This window comes from Lissotriton vulgaris, chromosome 3_1 (genome assembly GCF_964263255.1).
Source record: "Lissotriton vulgaris chromosome 3_1, aLisVul1.2, whole genome shotgun sequence".
NCBI classification, from domain to species: domain Eukaryota; kingdom Metazoa; phylum Chordata; class Amphibia; order Caudata; family Salamandridae; genus Lissotriton; species Lissotriton vulgaris.
Window position 1 is genome coordinate 2,073,355,404 of NC_141689.1, and position 25,911 is coordinate 2,073,381,314.

Genomic DNA, 25,911 nt, shown 5'->3' on the forward strand with positions numbered 1-25,911 from the left:
TTAGAGAATGTTACAGAATTAATTACTTTCTTGGTCTTTTCCAAGCCAGTTGAATTTTACTTCAAGACATGCTGCCTGTGTACTTGCATTTCTCATTTTGGTGTCTAACAGTATCTTTGCTGAAGTTTTGGTGATGACTATAGTTTTCTTAAGTGAAGTGTGCCATATTTGTTAACGCTCCAACATCATGTTAGGGTGTAGCACATGGGCAGGCGTCAGGAGGGCAATGTATAAATGCTGGCGAATGTTATTTGCTGAAAGTTGTGGTCAATGGACTTTCCTGTTTGTTTCCCCCCATGAGACTAAGAATGTTTTCTCACTGCCAGGTGGTGAACACCAATTGATAGCAAACTATTGGGTTTATATAGTCAAGTTTTCAGATAGTAAAGACGCATTACCCTCCACGACCCATGCAATGTGCAGTCGGGGTTATAAGTAAATTCAGGCTTACTTTTTTTCACTATCCTTGAGTAAAAATCCAAGTGAACCTGTATCATGTGAGTGGTGGCAGGCCAGAGTAACTTTTATTAATTAGACCATGTCCTGAGAGGTGCTAAATAGCCGGACAGATGGCTCAGTGAGCTGCACCGCTTCGAGATTGAGCCCTACCAAAATCAGCAACCTTTCAAACATCCGAGGTCTATGAATTGAAAACAATTGCCTTGGATACTATCAACACCTATGCTGTGCTTGGAAACATCAGATACGAACTGTTAGATAAAAAAAACTAATTATTATGAAAGTGATCTCCCTTAAAGATAGTCAATGTGGAGCACTTCAGAATGTATGTCTGGCATGTCAGTGTTTATTTGTATGCAAGAGGGATAAGGTACGTGAAGATTTACTTTCCGTTGGCCTACTGAAGACACTAACAAGGTCATTAATATCAACCTGCAATATTGTTGCATCCATTATAGAAAAAGACCACTGTATTGTAAAATATTTATATATTTTCTGCTCTATTCACCACCCATACTTATCTTAGAACATAAACATAAGTGGAATTATGAATAGTAAATATATATATACAATGTCAGTGCAAATGAGTTTTAGTCGTATTTATACAGTTACAATTAACTCAACCTGTATTTTACATGTATTATTATTAGTTAAATGTACTCTGAAATTCTAATGCATTCAGGCATGAAGTATGTTTTCTATGTTCATTACGCATCAGGCACCTAGCACTTTAAAACGGGTGGCCAGCCCCCATGACTGCGTCATGTGATCAAGGCTTTTGGTAGCCGAAACGCGACATGGCAGACTGGTGTTGGGCAAAATAAAATTCTGAACACCAAGAAACGGGTCTCGTCTCTCCTTACTGTTTGGCTGCATGCTGACTTACAGGACGTCTCATACCGTATATATATATATATATATATATATATATATATATATATATATATATATATATATATATGTATGTATACATACATATCCTTACAGTGTAGTGGTTACAAAACAATTCACATGCAATAAAGTACATCTGTTATAGTGACCCACCACTAGCCTATCTCTGAACCTTGAGCCTCAAACTTAAAACAGCAAGTTCCATGTGAGTGCACAAGTGTGACCCGGGTGCAAGCAATCCATTGTAAATGAATCACCTGATTTTGGTTTCCCTAGCCAAGAAAAAGTGCTTTGAGCCTATTTGATTCACAATATTGAAATCGCTTTGGTGATGGTTTCGTTCATTCAGTTTGTCTCTTTTAAATGTGTAAAACATATTGCCAGGTGACTACGTTGCACTGCCGTTCATACTCAGTATGGGTGTGAGGTGTATCCTTTTGTCCTTAGCTAGGGATAATATGTTTGTTTTCGGGAGGGTAGTCTCACAGTACCTCACCAAATTACATTATTCATGCCAAAATTCAGAATGAATTTAGCAATTCCATAAATTATATTGATATCTTAACATAGGTAGCACAATGCCTCAGACAATAAACTGGAAGGATCGTCTGGGCCTGCTCTCAATGCCTGGCCTTGGTATCTCCTTTGGTTCAGGGTCGGGTAGGACATTTATAGTCATGCACCGTGTAACTGCACATGAAATTGTTCACATGGCACGAGTCACAGTCCAACCCACTGCAAAACTGAGTACTGTAGACACCACTGTCTCCTTCTTTTACTTTAGTCTTCTCTCTATCATATGCATATAATTTAAGGGTCATCAGGAGTTGTAGCAGTGACCCCTGGCTCTGGCTTGCTCTTTGTGATCTCTGGCCTCAGAGATGTCAAAATCAGTGCCAGGAACTTAAAAGCTGCTTGTTCTTATGGCGTAGTTGGGGCTTTACTCTCCTGGTTTTCTACCATTTTTTCGTTACACTAATAGTGAATAACATTATGTAATTCACTATTAGTGTGATACAAAATGGAGTACAATTAGCTGGAATGGGACCTTCTTGGCAGCTAAGGTAGGTAAAAATGTTTTTACGTGTATGTTGTGTGACTGCTTGTGGGTGAGAGTGTATTTGTTTGAGAGAGAGTGTCTGTGTGAACCTGTGTGTGTAATCATTAATGTGAGAGTGAATGAGAGTGAGAGTTAATGACAGGTAGTGGGTGACAATGTGTGAGTGTCAGTGTGTGTGAGTGAGTGAGACTGAGCGAGACTGAGTAAGAGTGACTGCAAGTCAGAGATCGAGTGAGGGAGTGGTAGGGAGTGTGAGAATCAATGTGAGTGAGAATGAGAGACAGAGACAATGAGTGAGTGCGTGTGAAAAAACGGATTTAGAATGCCTGAGTGAAAGTATGACTTAGTCATATAGAGAAAGTAAAATTTGAGTGACTGTGAATGTGCGAGTCATAGAGAGTGAAAGTGGAAGTGAGTGAGAGTTAGGAAGCAAGAGTAAGAGTGTGTGCAAAATAGTGAGTGACAAAGAATGGGTGAGTACAATTTGGTAAAAATGAATACGTGAGTATGAGTGAGAATACGTGAGTAAGTGGACGTAAATTAGCATGAATGAGATTGTGATAATATGCTTGTGAGTCTGCTGTTTGCCATGGCATACTGAAGGTAATTGTTGATGGAGGCGCCCATGGCAAAATGCTGCCACTGGCATACTGGAGGCAATTCTTTGCATGACAGGCATGTGTGAGAAAGTCGTGGCATACTGGAGGTAGTCTTTGGCATAACAGTATAATAGTGGTATTTAAATGCTGGAGGTAATTAGTTCTGAAGGTAGTTCTTGACTTAATGATAAAATACTGGTATTGGCATAAGAGAGGTAATTGGTGGCATATTGGGCACGGATGGAAAAATTATGTCGCTGGCATACTTGAGGACATTTTTGGCATGGGAGCATCTGTGTCCAAATGCCGGCACTACCACATTGGAGGTAAATATTGTTATAAGTGAGGGCAACAGGGGTGCATGAAAGGGGGAAACATTACAAAATGCTGGCCCTGACATACTGAGGTAATTGTTGACGCAAGTGTTACTCATGCTATGGGGATGGCATTAATAGCAACAATTCTGACACTGGTATATTGTTTGTCATTTTTGTCCTAAAGAAGGCACCCATGACAAAATGCTGGTCCTGGCACAATTAAGGTATTTTTTGATATGTGGTGGAACCCATAGCACAGTTTGAAAAAATTGTGTCAACTTCAGGGAAGTGTCTGGTTCCATTGGCTTGGCACACCATTTGAGGACTTGGATATTTAACGTGTCCTTTCAGAGACTATAGCTTTGTAGCAAAGTTACGTGAAATTTTCCTTTAAAATGCAGTATTCGACCCCAATTTTTAGGTCTCGTCCAGACGAAAGCAAAGCGAAGCTTTGCTGTCTAGGGCGAGACAACTTATGTTGTTACTTTTGGGGGAATGTGGACAGCAAAGTGCCACACGCTTTTTCTTGCCGAGATTGTACCTCCTGAGCGCGCACGTCGCCGTGCCTCATATTCCCATGCAAAGAAAGCCTCACTCACGCATGCGCACATACACAGCCATACACACACTGCATACACACACGCACCCCCCCTTAAACAGACACACGCGCACACAGACAGACAGACGCACGCACAGACACACTCAAACAGACACACGCGCGTACACCCCACCCCCACTTACCGGGCTCCTCTCCCCTTATGCATGTTCGCCCCTTTCCGATGTTCCTTCACAACGGGAGCTGTCGGACCTAGTCGAGCGGGGGCTGCCTGCGCATGCGCGGCTTTTCTAACCGAGGCCGGGGCTCTCAGAATGAAAGTTAGAAATGCCGCGCATGCGCGGGCATCCCGTACCATGGTTTTAATCCCACTTAAAGCCTAGCGTTAGACCACATCTTCTCCCAAAGCTTTGCCCTTCACGCTCAACAGCTAACTAAATACGATATTTTGCAGGCAAAGCAGGAAGCTAGCCAGGTATTCAGGAAAAACGGATATTCAATAGTCTGTTCCCTCTTTAAAGCAGGGCTGTGCACGTTTACCAATGAACGCTCTCAGCCATCACCCGTTATTCGCCTCCCGCTGTCAGGCGCCAGGGCGATGCAATGTGCCAACAACCTCTCAACCAGCGAAGGCCAGGGGTGCTCGCGCCTCACCTGTGTAGTCTGTGCGCGGCGCTAAAGGAAGCAGAGCGACAGATGCGGATGATCCGGGGGCGAGCCGAGCCCTGGGGATCCCCCGGCATGGCTACCAGTGCCGCGAGGAAGCAACAGCCAATATTGGGTCCGGTGTTGTGAAAGAAGCTTGAAGTCATGGTGGGGGAGGAGTCCCGGTGGGAGCCTATGGGCGGCCGGGAAGAGGCTGGGCGAGATTAAATGGCGAGAAAGCCAGCCAAACAGGCGCTTCAGAGCTCTTTCGCCCAATTTTCAACGCCAGCTTGATCCTCGGCCCGTGTCTTCTGTAGCCTGACAGTATGCCTCCGCCATGGAACAAACCACCTCCCCGCCCAGGTGTTAGTGGTAGTTAACACACTCAAGTGTGCGGTATTCTTGCACGCGTCCCAATCGTCATTTTTTTAAGGCGTCTATATGTGTCTTTTTTTACTGCCGTTAAGAAGTCTAACAACACGTTATGGTCATTTAGATCCTTTCTGCATCCTCGGCCCGTGCACCTTGCTCCTGTTTCCGATTCGCAGGTCTTAATACAATGTTCATGTGGTGTGTCCTGGTATCACCAGGCGGGCTGCCTTACGCAATTTATGACATTGCAGAGTGCATTTTATAACCTGTTTTCTCATCGATGTCCGAGAGGAAGATCTGTATGTTCGGCTCATGGCCACCATACTTGAAGGCCACTACCCTCCTGTCAGTCTCCGTGTTTCCCCTGCAGGTTATGCACACTTCTTTGCAGTGGACTCTCACTGCTGAGCTACAGTTGCAATGTTTCGCGTATTCATATTGCATTTTTATACTTCCTACTACTCCTAACGAGGCAAAAAAGTACTTTATGCTGAGTAGCACACTACTCCTGAACCTGAGGTTAGCTGTTAATTTGATGGGTTTGTTTGTTGTGATCAGTTTTGTCTTCTCAAAAGACACCCTTCCATAAATTTACCACAGTCTGTTTGTGATAGACTAAACAGACGTAGGTGGGATTGTTGAAAGGGGGAGGAGGGAACAGTTCATGAGAATGATTGCTGAGATGAGTAGGTCTTGTAGAGTACGATTGATAGTCCACATGGCTCTTCAATCAGTGAGGCGGTGACTACACACAGGAGACAGATGATTTTTAGCGCTGAGGCGCCTACGGGTATTTGCAGCGCTCTATAAATGTCAAAATAATAATAATAATAATAATAGTAAGTAACCCTAGTCAGAAGTAATGTTGAATAAAAGGCCCTTGGACTGTCTCTTCAGACTGTTTTCTCGTAAATTGATTGTTACGGTCTAATTCCTGGTTAGCAGCACCTACAAGTAGTTTAAGTGCAGAGCTGCACTTTACCGTTTTCCAAAATGTAATAAATACTGTTCCTTCAAAGGAGTTGTTTCCATATTGCGAAGAATGTCAAAAGTAGACTTTAAGTGTCGGACTGGGACAGAAAGCAGACCCAGACAACAAAATAAGTGGCCCTGATTAGCGAATCACATAGCAAAAGAAGCATGTGCAATGCAATAGGTCTCGCATTTACGCGAGTTTACGCTATTGGCATTGTAAATGACAACGCCTATTATTTTTGTATTCTAAAACTTAAATTAAAGGCATTGTCATTTACAATGCCAATAGCTTAAACTCACGTAAAGGCGAGACCTATTGCATTGCAAATGCTTGTTTCAAAATGTTCTCAGTGGCAGCCCCCCTCTGCCACTCCCCGGCGAACCCTATTAGGAGATGTCAGGCATGCTTAACTCAGTCACTACAATTCAAGGCTAATATTATGACCCACAACGTTCAAAGATCATGCACCACCCTAATATATGTAATATCTAACATAGACGTGTATGTGTTGCGCTGTTATATAATCACACTGCAAAAAACACAGTTGATGGACAGAATGCAGAACAATGTCTTACATTCACCCCAGTACAAAGATCTGGGCCTAAATCCATCGTTGTTTTGCACTCCACACCACTCTAGGTCAGACAATGGTTATATGCAAATCAGCCTTGACCCTGTGCCTCATGGGAACAGTCCAGCCCGAACTACCAAGCCATGTCTTTCCTAGACCGGAATCAAGCATCCAAGGACCGGTTTCTGGCTATCAGCCTTCTTCAGCCTGGATAGCTTGACTCCAGTGATGTGATTCGGGCTGGACTGTTCCCATGAGGCACAGGGCCAAGGCTGATTTGCATATAGCCATTGTCTGACCTAGGGTGGTTTGGAGTGCAAAAAAAACGATGGATTTAGGCCCAGATCTTTGTACTGGGGTGAATGTAAGACATTGCTTTGCATTCTGTCCATCAAGTGTGTTTTTTGCAATTTTCACCCCGAGTGGGCTGGGTATGCTCAGACGTGAGTCCCAGGCTCTCCACATCACTGAAGTCAAGCTATCCAGGCTGAAGAAGGCTGATAGCCAGAAACTAGTCCTTGGATGCTTGATTCTGGTCTAGGAAAGACATGGCTTGGTAGTTCGGGCTGGACTGTTCCCATGAGGCACAGGGTCAAGGCTGATTTGCATATAGCCATTGTCTGACCTAGGGTGGTGTGGAGTGCAAAAAAACGATGGATTTAGGCCCAGATCTTTGTACTGGGGTGAATGTAAGACATTGTTCTGCATTCTGTCCATCAACTGTGTTTTTTGCAGTTATATAATCACACAGCAATTATGGCACTTCAGTAATGTCAGTTATTGTGTTGTCACCAGACTTAAGGTCATGTGACATGATCTCTTCGGAAAATTCAGAGTCAGGTCATATGATGTCACTACCTGTGATTTCATTAAGGCCAACAAGCACTTATTATCCTTTAGGGTGACAGAGCGCTTTACTTCACACACATATTATACAAAGACATTAAATCATACAGGTGTGTACAATCAACATAAAGGAAATGCTACATAAGACCATGAGGTCTAAAAGATGTAGGAGTCAGAGTTACTTGTTTGTCATCAATACTAATAGTTATCATATGTTAAAAGTCCTTGGTCTAGAGAAAAACAAAATCAGGCGTTAGCACTCAGGATTAAAAACATAACACGGTGGATGTTGAAATCTGTTCTAATGAAAATTTCTAGACAACTTTTAGAGAGTAGGGAAGGATTGAGGAAAAAACTGCATTTCTAAGTCTGTGCATTCAGTTTTCACATGCCTCTTTCATGGCACTTCATAGCTCCGTCAGCACTGAGTGTACTTTGCAGAGGGATCCCATCAGATTTTGTTACGCCCCTGGTGTGCGCGCGGGTGCCACCTTTGCGACCGCGTTGAGGGGAATGTTAGAGGGTAGAATCTCAGCATTTGGTGCTGGGGCAATTGCCTTGCTGGTCATGTACTTTGTACTTCTATTAAAATATATTTTCATACCTGTCTTCGATTGGACCTTCGTTTCAGAGTATCAAGGTGACGTGAACGTTGTAAGTTTTCTACTTAAACAACTTACCCACCAGAATACTGAATAGCAGGTACGTTGACAAAGGGCCAGTGTTTTAATTGATCTCTGATAAAGTTATCTTAGCAAAAGCCTGATAAACCTCTGTAAATCCAACAAAATGTTAGCGTGACAGGAGAGTTAAACAAATGAATGTGCAAGGGCAATTAGTGAAAGCGCCATTCACTGTATTTCAAGCTGAGCATCCAAACTGCTAGAACATCCTAAAAAAATCCATAAATCAACAATTAAAATGTCATCATGTGAGCAAAGTAAATACATCAAATACCTCACACTGGCTCATAATTGGAATCTACTCCCCATGTTTTAGTTTCATTGTAACAAAAAAAACTGTTTGATCGTTGCCAGCAAAAAGTAATCGGAACACACGTCGGCACAATGGCAGCACCCTCTGAATGCCATCAGATGCACAGCCTACCAAAGCCTGGGCAAAGCACGAAGAACACTTGAATCGCAATAGCTGAATGAGCTGGGCAAAACTCCACTCTCTTCCTCTACTTGTTGTACTTTTTAAAACAATTTATAACACGCAGTCACCCAGACAGCTGAAGCTATCTTTAGCCAGACCTGATGAGCACTAAACTCATTTGCTCCTTTTTTTCCCGGTTAGTTTCTGGGTCTAACCGAGTCCTTCTGCGCCTAATTGCATGATAGATGATGGGCGACGCTGTTTGATTACTTGATCTGTGTCTAGCGTAACTATTGTAAAGACATTAATGACTCGCTGAGCTTGCTTCAGGCTTTCAAGATTCGTTCTGTACTTCTTTGAAAGGTTTAATGGAAGCTTTTGTCCTCAGACAGAATAAAGGATTGCCGGCATGAAATGGTACACGTAATCCCTCCTCTTTTAAAGTTCTTTTGTCCATGGCTTTTTTCAGAGACGCTTGTTCTTATTTTTTCCTAGGACAAAACAATAGGGCGAACAAAAGTTAAAAACGGAATGATCTTTAGCATAAACTGGCTTTCGAAATTTCCAACAATTAACGCGAGTCTTTTAAGAGCAGTCATAGCCTATGGCAGTTCCTCTCCATGTTTAAGAACCCGATGAAAAAGAACTGTATGAGAGATGCTTTGATATTTTATTTTAATTGTCCAGCGCACTGACAAGCAGCGCCGAACTCGTTTACAGTGAGTTGTACGATATGAAAATGAGATCTGCTCTTAATGGTTGCGATTTGAACCTGTGACCTGCAGATTATACACACTCCTCCTCAGTGGTACTCATCCTACAGATCTATTTTACGAGCAGCCAACATATCATTTCAGAGGAAGTTCTAAGCAACTTTCACCAGTGCCTTCAATTGCTATCAAAGGTTATAGCATGTTTTCAGCTGGAACGAGAGAACCGGAGGTGGTCACAGGTTCTACAGATGTCGGGCAAATATATTTAAGGATTTGAGGTCAAATGATCAAATGGGTGCAAGGCCCCAACCTGTGTATAACTGGTGGACATTCGCCACGAGAAGGCATGGTTGAATGTCTCCCTTACAAAATGCATCTTTACCTCCAGTGAATGCCTTAATTGATCAAATGAAGTTATGCTTTTATTGGAGCCCAGCACAAAAACACAGCAAGGTGGACCCCTAGCTTGTGTCGTTAGCCCTAGTGGGGCTGCGTGGGTTCCTCTGAACCTCTCCCAGAACAAGACTGCAGGTGGCTTCTGCCTCTATACAGACAAGTCATTCACTTTCATAGTGCTTCACCATGGGGGAGGAATCTATCTCATCTGGGCTCAATCCAGTGTCTGGCACCCACTAGCTCTCTATCAAAGGGCACTTAAGTGGAAAGCAAAATGTGTGACACCCGACCCCTATTTAATGGTTCCTCAGTAAGGAACATTCACACTCAAAACTGTTTGCATGCAGATTTACAACTGTGACGGTGCTATATGCCTGAGTAATGTGTATCCCAAAAGGGAAACAAACACAAATATGATCCCTCTGATTACATAATATTGATTTGTGTACGTAGCTATGTATGTGACTGGTATTTATACAGTGGGAACCTAGCCGACAGGCAGAGGAGTGCTGCTGTACCAGGTCAAAGACAAAACACAGTCAGCCAGCGATATAGTCATTGTCTCACTATGTACTGTTCTTTGAAGAGTATTTTGCACTTTCTTAAATTGAAGTGGGGAATGGGCGGTCCTGAGGCATGTGGGGATGTTGTTACAGATCCTGGATGCACAGATGGCAAACACCTGGCGCCTGTCTTTTTTTTTACACTTCTTCATCTCCTCATTATCTACTGCTATGGCACCATCATGAGAAATTCAGAAATTGTTTGCATATCTAAAAACAGTCACAGTAACTTGGTAGGGGGTTTAGCAAGATTTGTACCAAAACACATTTTGATTTATACATGTACTTATTTATTATCAGTTCTATTTAGCAGAAAGGGCCTAAAAACATTGCAGCACCCTATGAAAGGTCACATTGTGTGACACAGAAATAGAAAGGCTGGAACAAAAGTATGGATAACACAATATATGCATTGAAAGGCAGCCAAGAAGAGAACATTAAAAATACCTTTTATACATGAGCATTAGGCCTGGGAGAATTTGTAATCACGCTGGAGTGATTGGAGCAATTTCAGTAGTTATGAATTACTCTTGTGACGTTACACAATACTGCCAGCCTGAGTAATTAAGAGAAAATTGGGGCAAATGCCTGTTACAGGAGCACAGTAACAACAAACGAAGAGAGCGGGAGTGGTTGCTAGCTACTGCTGTTCATGTCCTATAAAATATTTGTTGAACGCATTATCTACTTACTACCCTAAAGGCAGTGGGCCCTTTATGATTAGACAACCTGAACAGTTTCCATTTACCACAGAGGCAATGATCCTCTGATGAAAATGTCTCCGCCGATAGAAGGGGTGGAAATTAGGGTGATCAAACTTCAGGTAGGATATTAAGTGAGAACCATTAATTGACAGTCAACTCACAGGTTAGAGATCAAATTTAAGTACAACACACTTAAGACCATGCTGCAGAAATAACTAATAGCAACAGGAAGACTTAACCTCCTGAAGAAGTTAGGTCGAGTTAAGCTAATGCAAACCAAAAGCTCTGCAACTGCAACGCTAAAAAAAGAAGTAACACCTGATGTTCTTTCATGGCTCAATAATTATCTCCACAACTTATTAAGTCATTAAGACACACTACAGTCTGAATAGAAGAAACAAACAGGACTCAATAATGGACTCAGACAGAGTATTAGTTAATCAGGTTATTGTATTAAAGATCCAACATTTGTTGCCACTAGTCTTTTCTTGAGGAATTCAGAAGAATATCACAATTTTAATACCAATGCCAAACATTTCAGCAAGATATCTCAAATGGATATTATCAGAATCGATTACAGAGTTACCAAGACCTACCATTATTAAGGCAAAAGGATACTTAATTGTATAACAGTTCAGGTCACAAAGGATGAAAAAAGAGCTCAGTTTTAAAGTCCATTAAAAGCTGAGTCCATTTAGCATAAACAATGAAATGGCAAAATAGGAAGCGTTTCGGCAAAGAAGGTTCAGTCTATCAGCTGTAGCATGAACTAGGCAATCCAAAAGCAAAAGATAGTTCAAAAACTGATCAGCATAGCTTCCTCTTGTATGGGAAAAGAAAAAGTATGGCGTTGCCACTCCTTTGGGGTTTTTTCTTTTATAAGATTATTAAGATCGTCCCAGTGACATGGCATCACACCCCCATCAAAAGACTATCACGAGTCTGTATTTGCATAGTGCCACCTAGGACAGTTGCAACATCATGCTGGTTTCCCTTTTTTAGTCGGGAGAAACAAGAAATTGAGAGTCCACACAAGCCTAGTACGAAGTAAAAAGATATAATGTAGTTTGTCCATAGAAGTATCGGAAATTCTATTCCCACAGGAATATGTCATAGTGCACATTGAAGAAACAATCAGAAATGTCAGTGTGTAGACATGTACAGGACAAATAAGAAACATTTCACTTGCAAAGAACAACCCATTGTATTAAACCAGGAGAAAGGTCAGAACTACAGAATAAGCATTTTGAAAATGCCTTTAAGTTAGCATTGCACTTTTAAATGAAATTAATCTGTAAACCAACATCAAATATATTGAAATTAAATCGATTTAAATGAAGAATAAATAGAACGTTCACAAATTATTGTTACATGACAATAGCAAATGTTAGAAATACACTACTACCACACATCTTCACCATATTCATATGTGTATAATTTTCTAGTCATATTTCAAATATCGGTTGCATCATTTCATAAACCACAAAAACTCTAGTATTACTGTATCTAAATCAAAGCTTGTATTTCATTCCTTTACAATTTTCCACCGAATTTTCGAACTGTTGCATTCTCAGCAAAGAGCATGAAATACACTAGGGGCCTCATTTACGCCGCCAGTGCGTCACTTTTACGCTGCTGGTGCGTCACTTTTTGTGACGCACTAGTGGCGTAAAAAATGCACCTTGTTGCACCATATTTACAAAGTGACGCATCTAGGTAGATGCGTCACTTTGTAAACCCCTGTGCCACATTATACCTGCGCCAGGTATAATGTATGCAAGGGGGTCGTATTGACGCATGGAAGGGTCGTAGAAGTGACGCAGTGAAATCTATGAGATTTCACTGAGTCACTTTTAGGACGCCGTTGCATCAAAATCTTGCGCCTGCCTCACAGCAGGCGTAAGACTGACGCAGGCCCTTTCACATGGGGTTTGCCCCATGTGAAAGAACGCATTGCTGGAGTTGCGTCACTTTTGTGAAACACTCCAGAAATGCGTCACTCTTGCGCTTACAGATACGTCAGAAATACTGACATATCTGTAACTCCTTGCGACATGATGCGTCATACATTAAATATGACACATCAGGAATCTCGCAAGGAGTGCGCACTGAGAAGTGACGCATCGCTGCTTTCACGCAGCGATGCATCATTTGCCCTAGGCTGTTTCACTTAACCTCACAATTTTCATCAATATACGTTAATAAGCACTATGTGCATTAGAAGTTCGTTATCGCATCTTGTTTATATGTATTAGTGTTGTCTTATAAATGTATGTTCATCTCATGTTTCAAAGCGCGCTTTTATGATGCTACTACTACACTTGTCTCTGTTTCACGTGTCACTGTGGCTACCGTATGCAATGGGTACTTTCAACTTTTCGTGTCTTCTATGAATAAACATGTCCTGTATTATGATTTTTAAAATCATGCTGCATCACACTGGTAGCATAGATGCTTTACAAAATTGAGCAGAGTATAAAAAAAATAGCAGAAAATGACGAATGGATCAGCATTTACTTGTTGCAATTGCTGTAGAAGTCTATGCTTTACTGGGAGGAATGTACAAGCCTTGGATATGATCACGTACCCAATGCAGGATCACTCAAGCATTCAAATTGTAGTAGAGAGATGGTGGAAAAAGCACCAATTTCGATATGAAAACGAAAATTGCCTTTGTGAGAAAATGTCAAGAAATAACATTACTTTTTATTTTAATAGATGAGCATGTAGCCTAGTAGACCAAAAAAATACAATATCAGAGAAGATGGAAGAAAATATATTTTTCAAAATAGGAAAGAATGTGGCAACCAATGATTCTGTGGCATTTTATTTAGAAAGCTGCAAGTGAAATCCTCAGCAGAAATATTTTCGTTTTTTAAAGTAACTTCCTGCCATTCAATGTCAGCTTTTCTCCAGTTACGAGAGGCTGTAGCATTTGAAATTAAGTAGTACCCCCAGCTAGGGCATAACCAGCACCTTAGGTGAGTGCCTTAAATATCCGGGCATCCTTTCCGTCTAACCACAATATGCAATATTGCAAACCAAGAAACTAGCTCTTTAGTATCTCTTCAAATTAGTTAGTAATCAAGGAAACTATCAATTAGTCAATAGTTCCTAGTAAAATAATCACAATCTTCATTCAAATTTTAATCATTCCTTTGAGCCATTTTACTTTTAGTTTAGACATCTGTTAGACCAGGCCCTTTTTGCAGGGTTATCCCCAAACCTTTTGCCTTCTTCCTCCTATTTATTTCGGATCTGTTTGTATTGGCTTTAGGACTCTGAGCACTTCACCACTAATAACCAATGCTAAAGTACATATGCTCTCTCTAACAAAGGAAGGGTTGGAGCAAGATGCCTGCACCTGTCGTGGTCAGTGACTCTTGAGTAGTGTGATGGTGCTTGGGAAACCTAGGAACACAACCCTATAAGTTCCTTTCAAGGACAGAGTCCTAAACAAACAACATAAGCCGTGGAATCAGCACCCATCAACAAAGTACTTCTCTATAATTGCAAATAGTGTCCTTTAGAACAATGGTAAACATCCGTATCAAATGAACAGGTCCGAGCTTGGCAAACGTATATTTTCAATCCTTTATTTTGTCTCAAAACATTGTGAATTGGACCATTTTTCTACTGTGAAAACAAAATAAAGGATTGAAAATATACGATTGCCAAGCTCGGACCTGTTCATTTGATACGGATGTTTACCATTGTTCTAAAGGACACTATTTGCAATTATAGAGAAGTACTTTGTTGATGGGTGCTGATTCCACAGCTTATGTTACATATGCTCTCTGTCTGAATTGAATTGGTGATTGGCTTATCCATGATTGGCATATTTTATGTATTAGTAAGGGCCTAGTAAAGTGCACCCACAGTGACCAAGGCCTGTAAATCAAATGCTGCCAGTGTGCCATCCACATGAGTAGCCCTGAAAACATGTCTCAGACCTCCCACTGCAGTGTCTGTGGGTGCAGTTTTAAACTGACATTTCGACCTGGCAAGTACACCCACTTGCTAGGCCCAAAACGTCCCTATTACTACATGTAAGTCACCCGTAAGTTAGGCTCAAGGCAGCCCCATGGGCAGGGTGCAGTTTATGGCGAAGTTAGGGTATGTACTGGTGTGTATTACATGTCCTAATAGTGGAATACTGCTAATTATGTTTTTCACTATTAAAAGGAAATATCTCTCCCATAAGGTAACAAGGGTATTGCTTTGAAATATCTTTTAACTGTAATTTCCCATTGGGAGCAGATAGAGAATTGGGGTTTGGGTCTTTGAACTCACAATTTTAAAATACATCTTTTGGTGGTGTTTGTTTTAAAATTGCGTGTTTGAAAATGCCACTTCTAGAAAATAGGCATTTTCTTGCTAAACTATTTAGTGCCTCTGCCTGTCTGTAGAATACAAGTCTGGGTTGGTTGACAGTTGGGCTCTTGTGCACTCAACCTAGGCAGTCACACAAAGGGAGCTAAGTTGTGTGCCTTGCATATCCTAATGGACCATCACCAGGCTGATTGACCTTCCTCAGCTAAAGTGGTGGGAGGAGTTGTCACTGACACCTGAATAGGACTGTGCTTGTCCTCACACAATGCTTTCTCCCCCCCCCCCCTGGTAGAATGTCTGGAACCAGGTCATGAAAAAGCAGGATCTTGTTCAGTACAAAGACTTTCCTTTGAAGTTTGCCTACTTCAAAGGCAAAATGGGGTATAAGTATTGGACCTCTGACCCCCCCCAAAATCAGAACAGTTCTGGAATGAGAACATTCTGCCAGTAAGAAGAGATGGATGCCGTAGCATCAATTGCCACTTTGCCTGTTGCTTTGTTGCTTCTGTCCTAAAAGTGAAAGGATTGGACTTTACTTTCTTTATCCTGCTTCCAAGGGTTCTCCAAGGGGTTATGTGTGCTTGCCTCCTGTTAAGAAGTCTTAGGGCCATCAAAGACTTCCCTTGCCAGTGCCTGGGCTCTTCTGCTGACCTGGTGAGCTTAGGGAGACATCCATGCATCAACTCCCAGAGCCTGTTTTATCAATGGGGCGCTGCAAAAGATTGATGCATCACTGCTGCTTGTAACAAAGTATGGTTCCTGATCTATGCATCAACAAGGCTTTATCTGCAGGCCCCAGCAAGCCATTGCAGCACATCAGAAAAAATGCTGCAGCTTAAGTCATGGGCGCTGTGTCACTAACGTCTATGGCATTTGCTCTGACTAGGTACCTGCTTCTTGGCTGTGGAATCCACGCAGCACCTGCTTCGCAGCTGTGAAATCAACGCAGCACCTGCTTCATCGCTATCACATTGGTGCAGCACATCTGGATTATCAACAAATTCTCCCTGGATGCTGATTCCTCATTGATACCGTATCACAGTAAGGAACCAAGGGTGCATGTCTGGAAACCAACGCATCACCTCCCATGCCAGTAAGGAATCAATGCATCACTTCCCCTGCCAGTAAGGAACCAACACATCACATCCCTTGCCGGTAAGGAACCAACATATCACCTCCCCCGTGTAGTAAGGAACCAACACATCGCTTTGCTTTTCCAGAGCCTCACCTCCCCTGCGCCTTGCACCTTCTTTTATTTTTGATGCATCTAAGGTACTTTGTGCTAAAACAAATGCATCCATTAACTTCTATTGATTCAAACTTACTTAATCTTTTAAAAGTGATATTTTGACTTGTATATGTTGGATTTTTGTTGTTTTGGTCTGTTTTATTCATGTAAAAATTGGGTATGTTTCTAAACTGGTGTGGACTCCTTTTGTAGTGTTTTCACTATGTTACTGGTTACTGTGTGTGTGTGGGTACAAATTTACACATTGCCTCTGACTGCCCCAGCCAATCTACCAAGGGGGTGAGCAAAGGTTATCTTAGCTGTGTGACTCCCTACCCGTGACTAGTGTGAGGGTCCCTATTTGGACAGAGTGCAAACCACTGCCAACTAGAGACACCGTTTCTAACAAAATCCAAAAGAATTAATTAATCCAGAAAAGTTATAACTTACTCCATTAAACAACAAACAGTTGGAGGAGGAAATAGAGCTCAAACCCATCTGCATTATCATCGTCACAACTCTGGAAGGCCACAAAGGAAAATAGCTTCAGTCTCTGTTCCTGAAATATGCCCGTAGCCACAATCTGAGGGAATCAAAGCAAACCTGCTCTTATAGGCCAGGTTCAATGTAAGGACCCAAGTCCATTTATTTTAAGGGGCTCTGTTATGCAATGGTCTGCACAGAAATCAATGAGAAATCTGCCAGATCTGGCAGCATTACAAACAAACCGAAAAACAATCCTCTGTGAAGACGTCTTCTTAATGGGCCATGAACCGTTTGGGGACTCGCAAACTCCAAAGAGACAGGGTCAAAATAATGCAAAATAATGGATCTTAAATTTTCATTTCTATTATGAAAAACCTCTAGGACTTTGAGCTTCTTATTATCCATAAAAGTATGGATCGCCATCAACAACTGCCTTCTGCACAGTCTTAGTGCTAAGAAGTTGCTACCTGTCACAAGCCAGCACTTTTTGAAATGATTACATACAATTAATTTATAGGTGTATAAAAATGAGGTTATCTGTAACACTTTGTAGAGACTGTGCATTATCCTGTGGGCAAGGTTCAGAACAAATGCAGAAATGTGACATATGGGATAGCAACATTTCACCACTCCATCCTAAATGTGACACATCTATGTGCACAACCAGTCAAATTTCTATAATAATCCCTGTATTTTATTAGACCTAGCTAAGATTTCAGTTTAATCATAGACACAAATGATAAAGGTTTAGCTTCAAGTATTTATGGTGCAAAGCAATGCCACCTCTTTGAATCAAAGATCTCTGAATTTTGCTAAACCCTAATATAGCTTCTCCAAAAGGTGCAAAAAAATATTGAAATTTCTAGTAATGTTCTACAACCCAGTTATTGCAAACAAATGAAAAATTCTTAACACGTTGATAACCTCTAGAAACGCATCTGAATGGGATAATAAAATCAATATTAACTCATTGACTACCCAAATGGGATAGGACAGTAGTGTCTACCTAACTGTACATCAGTGAGTATTTACTTACTTGCTTTAGTAAAGTGGCACATCTATCATTTTACTCTCAAAATATTTATTTTAAAATCATTTGAAGTACAATATATTAGACTCTTGAATCTGTAACTAGTTTATAAAACGTCACTATTTACTTTCCCATACGATGTGCAGGCCTACACAATCTGTAGAATAAGAGAAAGACATTTTCTTTTTTTTATGACACTTAAGAGCCAAAACTCCTGGAGAGGAAACAAAGATGAGTGTACAGACTGTGAATGAATGTAATAGGACTCTTACAATTCTGCCACCCCTGAACACGAACTACACACCGGTGTACATCATGGTTACAATACTGTGTTTAAAAAAAACTTATCCCCCACACAAGGGGTGACATGGGCATTCTAATCAGGCTGGTAGCCCACATACATCAAGTAATATCCCCTTTTCCAAAATGATCTAGCAAGCCTTTTGTGACAAAAAAGTACCTAAGTAGGAATATAAGGGACATCCACATTTTACTGAGTTTATAACTACTTCCAAAATGTCAATCTATTATATGGTGTTATTAATAGAAATCCATATCCCATAATGCTTGGCCAGGGCCCATTGATAACGTCATGATGAAAGCCCGTATGCCCGTACGTCGAGGGGCGCCATGAGGTGTGCCATGCCCAAGAGTCCGTGGCATACGATCATGATACCGAAAGCAGCATTAACTAACAGCCACTGTTTTCAAAATCCTAGGAATTGGATCTCCTGCATACTCTATCATTGATAAGAGCAGCAGGACAGAAATGCAAGCATAATCATTCAATGCCTGTCACATGGACGGAAATTGAGTGAAAGTGGTCGAGCCCTGGGGAGATATATGGAGCACTGCACACAAAATATACTACCAGCCAGGAAGAGCGATCAGGTCATAAAGGTTTGCTGCGGGGTGGGACCCTTTATGCAGTAAATATGATCAGTCTACTGGCTATCACCTGAGATGAAGGGAGAGGATGTAGCCTTATTGATAGAGTGGTCGACCTCGCACCTGAAAAACCAGGTTCGAGTTTTGGCAAACAGGCTACACATCCTGTGATTCTGGGCAAACCACTTAATCTGCCCATGCCTAACAAAAATGAATGCGTTCATCTGTAAGAAAACTGGTGCTCATGTAAAGCGCTCTGATACCCGATCCCTCGGGTCTAGTTTGCTCTATACAAAACTTTAAAAAAAGAAAATAAAGAGCGAAACAAACTCTGTCACAAATGACAGATAATCAGTTCTGGCGTTCTTAACCTTACACGCTCTCTCTCTTCTTCCCTTGCTTTTAACTGTACCCCAGAGTTTGACTACAGGGTCTACCCCCTCCACCTCCTGATAAGTATATTTTATTTAGAGCTAGGGTAAGTCACCACTCGAATGTATTTAAATGTGTGTGATAATGTCTCTATGTGTGTTTTTGTAATTTTGCATGACGCAGCCTCTGTCTGCAATGATTGTGGTCTCTCTATGTCTTTGTCTTTTTTGGTGGTTACATTGAATATCTTTTTCATAATTCTCGGTTGTTTTTATGGCATCATCAGGAACCTATTTATGAGTGCAGTCTAAAACACTGAGGCACAAAAAGTATAGAAATGCTTAGCCTGTAGAGACTATTTCAATGAGGCTTAACGTGACAAAAATATTGATGAATTTTGTCTGCAAGTGGGTCATGATTAAGGAGTCATGAGGAACCTGAAATGGTAATCATGCTACTATTCATCTTGTGCTTTCTATTCATAGGTAACTCATTACATAGCAAGTACGTTTTTTTGTTTGCATGATGAAATTGACCTTCAGCATCTGATAGGACTTGACCTTTTTTTATCTCCAAACTTTCTGCTTCTTTCTCCTATTTTTTCCTGGCCTGTTGTTGTCTATACAAATCTGAGCACTTTACCACTGCTAATCAGTGCTACAGTGCATATGCTCTGTGTAAATTGTTATCATTATTGGTTATCCATGATTGGAATATTTGATTTAGTGGTAACCCCCTAGTAAAGTGCACTGGGTGTGCTAGGGCCTAGAAATCAAATGCTACTAGTGGGCCTACAGCACTGACTGTGCCACCCACATGAGTAGCCCTTAATAGGTATCTCAGATCTGCCACTGCAATGTCTGTGTGCAGTTTTAAACTTCCATGTTGACCTGGCAAGTGCATCTACATGCCGGGCTCTAACCTTCACTTTTCTTACATATAAGCCACCCCTCAGGTAGACCCAGTGTAGCCTCATGGGCACGGTGCAGTGTATGTGAAAGGTAGGACATGCACTGGTGTGTGTGGCATGTCCTGATAGTGAAATACTGTCCATTTCATTTTTCACTGTTGAGAGGCTATCTCTCCCATAGTATAGAAATGGGAAATACATTGTAATATCTTACAAGTATAACTTACCATTGGGAGAAGAAAGAGAAATAAAGTTTAGGCTCTCCGAACTCAGAATTAAATATCACATATTTTAGTAAATATGTGTTTGAAAATGTCACTTTTAGAAAGAAAGTAGGCATTTTCTTGCGTAACCATTCTGTGTTCCTCTGCCTGTTTGTGGATGGACTGTCTGGTTTTGGAGTGACAGGGGCTGAGGATGTGCATTCACCACAGACAGCCACTGGGTGGGATCGCAGCTGAAGAAACTGATGCAGCGCTGCTTGTCACCCCTGCATCAATCGCGGATGCATCCCAGATTTCCACGCATCGCACCTGTGCGACAAGTTTCCCCGACACATAACCTGCAGACAAGAACCGTCTTGAAGTCGACGCATCACTTCCCCCTACAGTCCGGATTCGATGCAACACTTCTACTGCATGCAGCTTAACTGTTGCATCCCATCCCCAAGGGCTCTGGAACTGACGCATCTGTTTGTTTCTCGACGCTTCTAAACTCTGCAGCTGTTTGGCCTTGTGAATTTTGATGCATCTACAGGTACTTAGTGTAGAATCCTTCATCCATAGTTTTCTATGGACCCAGTTACTTGAAACCTTTGAAAAATCATATTCTTATTGGATGTATTTTTGTTTTTTTTGTTGTTATCTTGTTAAATTTAGATAAATATACTTTATTTTTCTAAACTGTTGTGGTGTCCATTTGTGATGTTATCACTGTACTACTGTGTGTTTTGAGTACAAATACTTTGCACATTGCCTTTGGGATAAGTCTATCTGCTTGTGCCAAGCTACCCACGGGGTAAGCAGGAGTTATCTAAAGTGTGTATCCCACTTACCCTGACTAGAGGCAAGGGTCCCTATTTAGACAAAGGTACCTACCTCTGCCAACTCGAGATCCCCATTTCTAACATTGGTGATCAGCGGGAGGATTTGAACTTGTATTTATACTTGACCCACAGTGATTGGTGTACATAAATAGACTAATGCGGACTAATGCGGACCATTACACCACCACATACTTTGTTTCCCTTTTTCCCTTTGGAATGTGATGGCTGGAACTCTGGTTAGTTGTTGCATCCCTTGGAGCCTTGCCAAAATGGAAATCAACTTTTGGCACCCGTACATCTACACGATGAGGGAACTAAAAGTTTTGCAAGGCAAAGGGTATACCTCTGAAGAGGAGATCCCAAAGGTAGGATCTTGTATAGCTATGAAGTACCACGCTAGGAAGCAATGCTGTCAGATGACTCTGAGGAGGAATCTGAGTAGGAGGATCCCCAGCCAGAATATCCAAAGGGTGGTGGCCCTGAGAATGGAACATTGTGGGGAAGACTGGCTCCCAAGGAAAGGAATCAGATCTGCGCTCATGACGGGAGCAGACTGAGAGGAGATAGTGCAAGCCATAGCTGCAAAGGAAATGTGTGCAGCTCATGAAGTGAGCTTGGCTGGGTTGGAGGTGAAGTCCAGCTCAGATGGTGGTAGCAAAAATCTAGTGTCTAGTGCTGAATGACAAGTGCATACACAAAGAGATGTGGCGCCTGACTTGAAGGAGAGGGTTAACATACACCCGGGGGTTCAGGTTTATGAGGTAGCTCTATTGGTGTGCAGTGTCCCTGAGGTGGGTTAGAGAACTGGCACAGGGCTTCATATTCCTAGTGGTGGGAGGGATGCTATACTGACTCCTAGATTAGAGGCACAGGCAGAGGGGTTCCCCCATGGTGGAGGCCTTGGTATGTAAGTATGGAGACCACCCAGAAGAGTGTGGGCTGAGTGACAGAGACAGTCAGACACTGTCTTACCCATCTCAGGAGGGTGATGTGAGGTACCTGTGTGAGGCACTAGGTGGAGAGGCACGAATAGCGTGGTTAACACTTGTGTAGGGCTGTGTGATTCAATTGTTGGAGAGCATATCTTAAGTCCCTGTTTTCCAGAGCTGTACCATTACCCGGTGGAGTGTGAGTTCACTGACCCCAGGGAACTTGCACTGGAGGCAGACCTTTTGGGGGATTCCAGAGGGTCTGAAGAAGCTTTTGGGGCTGATCCTAAAGGGGTTAGCTCAGGTTTCCCCAACCAAGCGAGGTAAGGGAGGGTTCTCGTAGTCCATATAGGTCCCAGTGTAGTGGGAGGGGTGTGGGGTCTCACGTCCTGTCTCAGCATAGAAGGAGTGGGAGTGAGCTGTGTCCCAAGGTGCCCAAAACACAGCCCCAGGGCCTGGCTGGTTGCATGAGTGAACACCAGGAGGGGAGTCTAGTCTGTACCGGGAGACCATCCTCCGAGGGTTATCCCAAAGTGTCATTTGAGCTGGGGTAGACTGCTGTAACCAGTGTACTTCTAGATCTTGTGTCTGTCAGCACCTCTCCAGTTGGTAGAGTACATGAGTCCAGAGAAAAGGGTGATGGGTTATGTAGTCCCCAGTGGAAGGATCAGTGGGTCGGGGTCGCCAGCTCTGAGGTCAGAGCTCCCCAGAACTGACCCTGGTGAGGCCACTTCTGTCATGGGGGGGTTTCATGCTCTTTCAGGTGGACAGAAGTTTGGAGACCTGCGCAAGGCAGATTCTTGCACAACTCATGAGGAGTGTGTTTCCCTTGGGGGGAGGGGTAAGTGCACTTCCCCGGAGGTTCTGGACTGCCAAGCACAGGTCCAGCCTAGGGGGACAAACCCTAGGTTGTAGTTTTGGTCTTGTTGAGTTTAGATAAAGAAACTTTATTTTTCTAAATAGGTGTGGTATCCATTTGAAGTGATGTTACTGAATTACTTTGTGTTTTGAATACAAATACTTTACACTTTGCCTTTTGGGATAAGTTTGTCTGCTTGTGCCAAGCCAGTCAGTCAAAGTGTGCTTTATTCGAGATAAAACTCATAAAAGCAGAACAAATTCAAATTATCCAAAATTCACAAATAATTATATGAATCTAAAAAACGGCATAATAAAAATAGAGATTAAAATACAATACAAATGCAAGCAGCTAGTGGAGGAGATAAGCAACTAATTTCATAAAATAGAATAAATAGATACATTTGATATAAAGTTAAAAAGTAATAAAATCAGTTAACAAATAGTCGATGCATGGTCAAAGACAGTAATCATACATTATTATGGGACAGTCAATTGACCTTGAATTGAATTCTGCCTTCAGACCCATACCCATCCCAAATATTTAGCTACTGCTATTGAAATGAATGGCATGGTGCTAGTACATATCAGCTTCTCCGCTACAGAGCTTCTGTTAGTGCCCAATAACTTGCAATTGGTGTAAGCCAAACACGCCTCGGGTTGCATACACCGGGCAGACAAAGAGAAGATGTGCAAGGGTTTCTACATGGTTCCCACAGGCCGGGCAGATATTAATACTTGTAGCAGACCATCTAGAGGTCAATGCCTTCAGGGGCAGAGAACCAGCTCTAAGCTGAAAATAGAGCTTCCTATCCCCAGGCTTAGTAATAATGTCCCAATAAGATTCGAATTTTAGCGCAACTTTTGCCCCTAGAAAGACCCCCGCCAAGGTAGAGGAATCAATGTTGCTCCATGCCTGGTACGCAATCTGTTCCCAGTATCTTTCCTTCAAGATTCTCTTCGAAGGAAATAAGGCTTCCGTAGGGCTATCCCAGAGCATTTGCATGCCCAGAGCTACCAGACTATTTCTTAAGTGGCCAAGCCAACCAATCTTGTGGAAGGAGTCTGAATTTATAACATCTAAAAACCCTGCTGCATATGTGGAGAGCTCAGGTGTCGTCCAAAGCATACGCCAATATAAAATAGGGCGTAACCTGGCAGTATCAACAATAGCTTTCCTTCCCAAGTCATATCTTAATGGCACTAGGGGTGTGCTCTGCGGGAGACTAATAATGTTACAAAAAAACTTGTTTGTTTTCAGAGAGAGCCAATGGTGCCAACTTCTCAAAGCCCCATAGTTCAGCGTCGTAGAGCACAGAGCTAACTGCTTTAGATTCGTAGACTTCCAGAACAGGCTGAATTGGTTTGGACAACGACTTTTTATGTTCCAAAGTGGGAGCTCCTGAAATTTGGCGGTGTTTAAGGGCTGCTATATTAATATGGTGTTCCCATTTGAGATCCTTGCCCAAATGGGCACCCAAATATGTAAAAGCCTTGACCAGTTCGAGTGGTTTCCCATTCGTAAAAACATTCCCCTTAAAAGTGCGATGCAGATTAAAAATCATCATTTTAGTTTTGGCCACATTAACTTCTAGGCCCTGCGCCGAACAAAACTTTTCAAAGATTACTAAAGCGCGCTGGAGGCCACTTGGAGTTTTGGAAATAATTAACATGTAATCCGCAAACATTAAAATCGGGACCTTGGTACCAGCTAACGAAGGGGCATCTGTGTTTACTGGTGACAAACAATCAACCATACAGTTAATATAAAAAGAGAACAAAGTTGGAACCATGGAGCAACCTTGCCTCACACCACGCTCAACCGGAAATTGGGCGGTGACCCTGCCATTACCGCCCCATTATATTTTAGCATAATTGGCCTCGTGCAGCCGCATCACAATGGTTAAAATCTTCGCAGAGACACCTAATTGCTTTAGTGTGATCCACAACTGTGAACGAGTCACTAGGTCAAAGGCTGCACGCAGGTCGACAAAGGCAAGCCTTGGGGGGTAAGGGGTAAGTGTACTTCCCCGGAAGTTCTGGACTGCCAAGCACAGGTCCAGCCTAGGTTGTCATTTTGGTCTTGTTGAGTTTAGATAAAGATACGTTATTTTTCTAAATAGGTGTGGTATCCATTTGTAGCGATATCACTGAATTACTTCGTGTTTTGAATACAAATACTATACACTTTGCCTTTTGGGATAAGTCTGTCTGCTTGTGCCAAGCTCCCCAGGGGGTTGGCAGGGCTAAAGTGTGTATCCCCTTACCCTGACCAGAAGCAAGTGTCCATATCTGGACAAAGGTACCTACCTCTGCCAAAAAAAAGACCCCATTTCTAACAAATCAAATTTAGTCTACCATAACAAAAGATGCACTGTCTGCAATTTTGAAGTGACACTTATTGCTCCACTCAATCGCTGTTGTTATTTTTCAGATAAATAATGAAATGCATTCTTCCCACTACAAGACAGAAGGTGCTCTCAGTAGCTTCTCACCATGTTGAACCCAACCAAGGATATCCAACTGCCCCAGGCTTGTTTATACAATTTGTTGACTAATGTGCTTTAATAAACTGTGAGAGTGACTGAAAAGCAATGTAGTGGTATTATGAGAGAATCTTTTAATTTCTTCTATAGTTAAAAAGGAAAATCTTGCTTGTTCGTTATTGGCGCATATCCTGAGCAGCATGCACTTGCTTAGTAACATATTAAATTAATTGTCTAAAGTCCTATAAAAGGATTTAAATTAGAATACCCCATTCCCATTTTGTAAAGCAAAGCTAGGTATGATGTTGCTTTGAACTTTACTGTTTTAAAACAACAAAATGATCCATATTCCTAATTGTTAACCAGGATATTAATATAGTTTCTCTATGTTGCTCAGAAATACCTTTTATAAACTTCTTAAATTATGACCCATGTCTGTTTTTCTTACTGAGAATGCTACCAGTTTGATTCTGGGTTTCGGTTCATGAGAAATAGAGATCAATCCAGTTGGGTGGGACCAAAGTCTGCATAGGGATACACCTCTCCTTATCCAAGCTGCTGGTGTGTCTTTTGGAAAGTTA

The 25,911-nt window shown here is 42.0% G+C and overlaps 1 protein-coding gene and 1 long non-coding RNA gene across 2 annotated transcripts in view; one reads left to right on the forward strand and one right to left on the reverse strand.

Moving 5' to 3' along the window:
• The window catches only part of SGCZ (sarcoglycan zeta), a 1,984,974-nt gene that overhangs the window by 853,313 nt on the left and 1,105,750 nt on the right, over window positions 1-25,911 (forward strand). The gene's annotated exons all lie outside the window — the stretch shown is intronic.
• Window positions 1-25,911, reverse strand: part of LOC147728817 (uncharacterized) — a 313,193-nt gene that overhangs the window by 112,606 nt on the left and 174,676 nt on the right. Inside the window, exon 2 of the long non-coding RNA XR_015309579.1 lies at window positions 19,639-19,749. This is a non-coding gene — a long non-coding RNA (uncharacterized LOC147728817). The remainder of the gene's footprint in view (window positions 1-19,638; window positions 19,750-25,911) is intronic.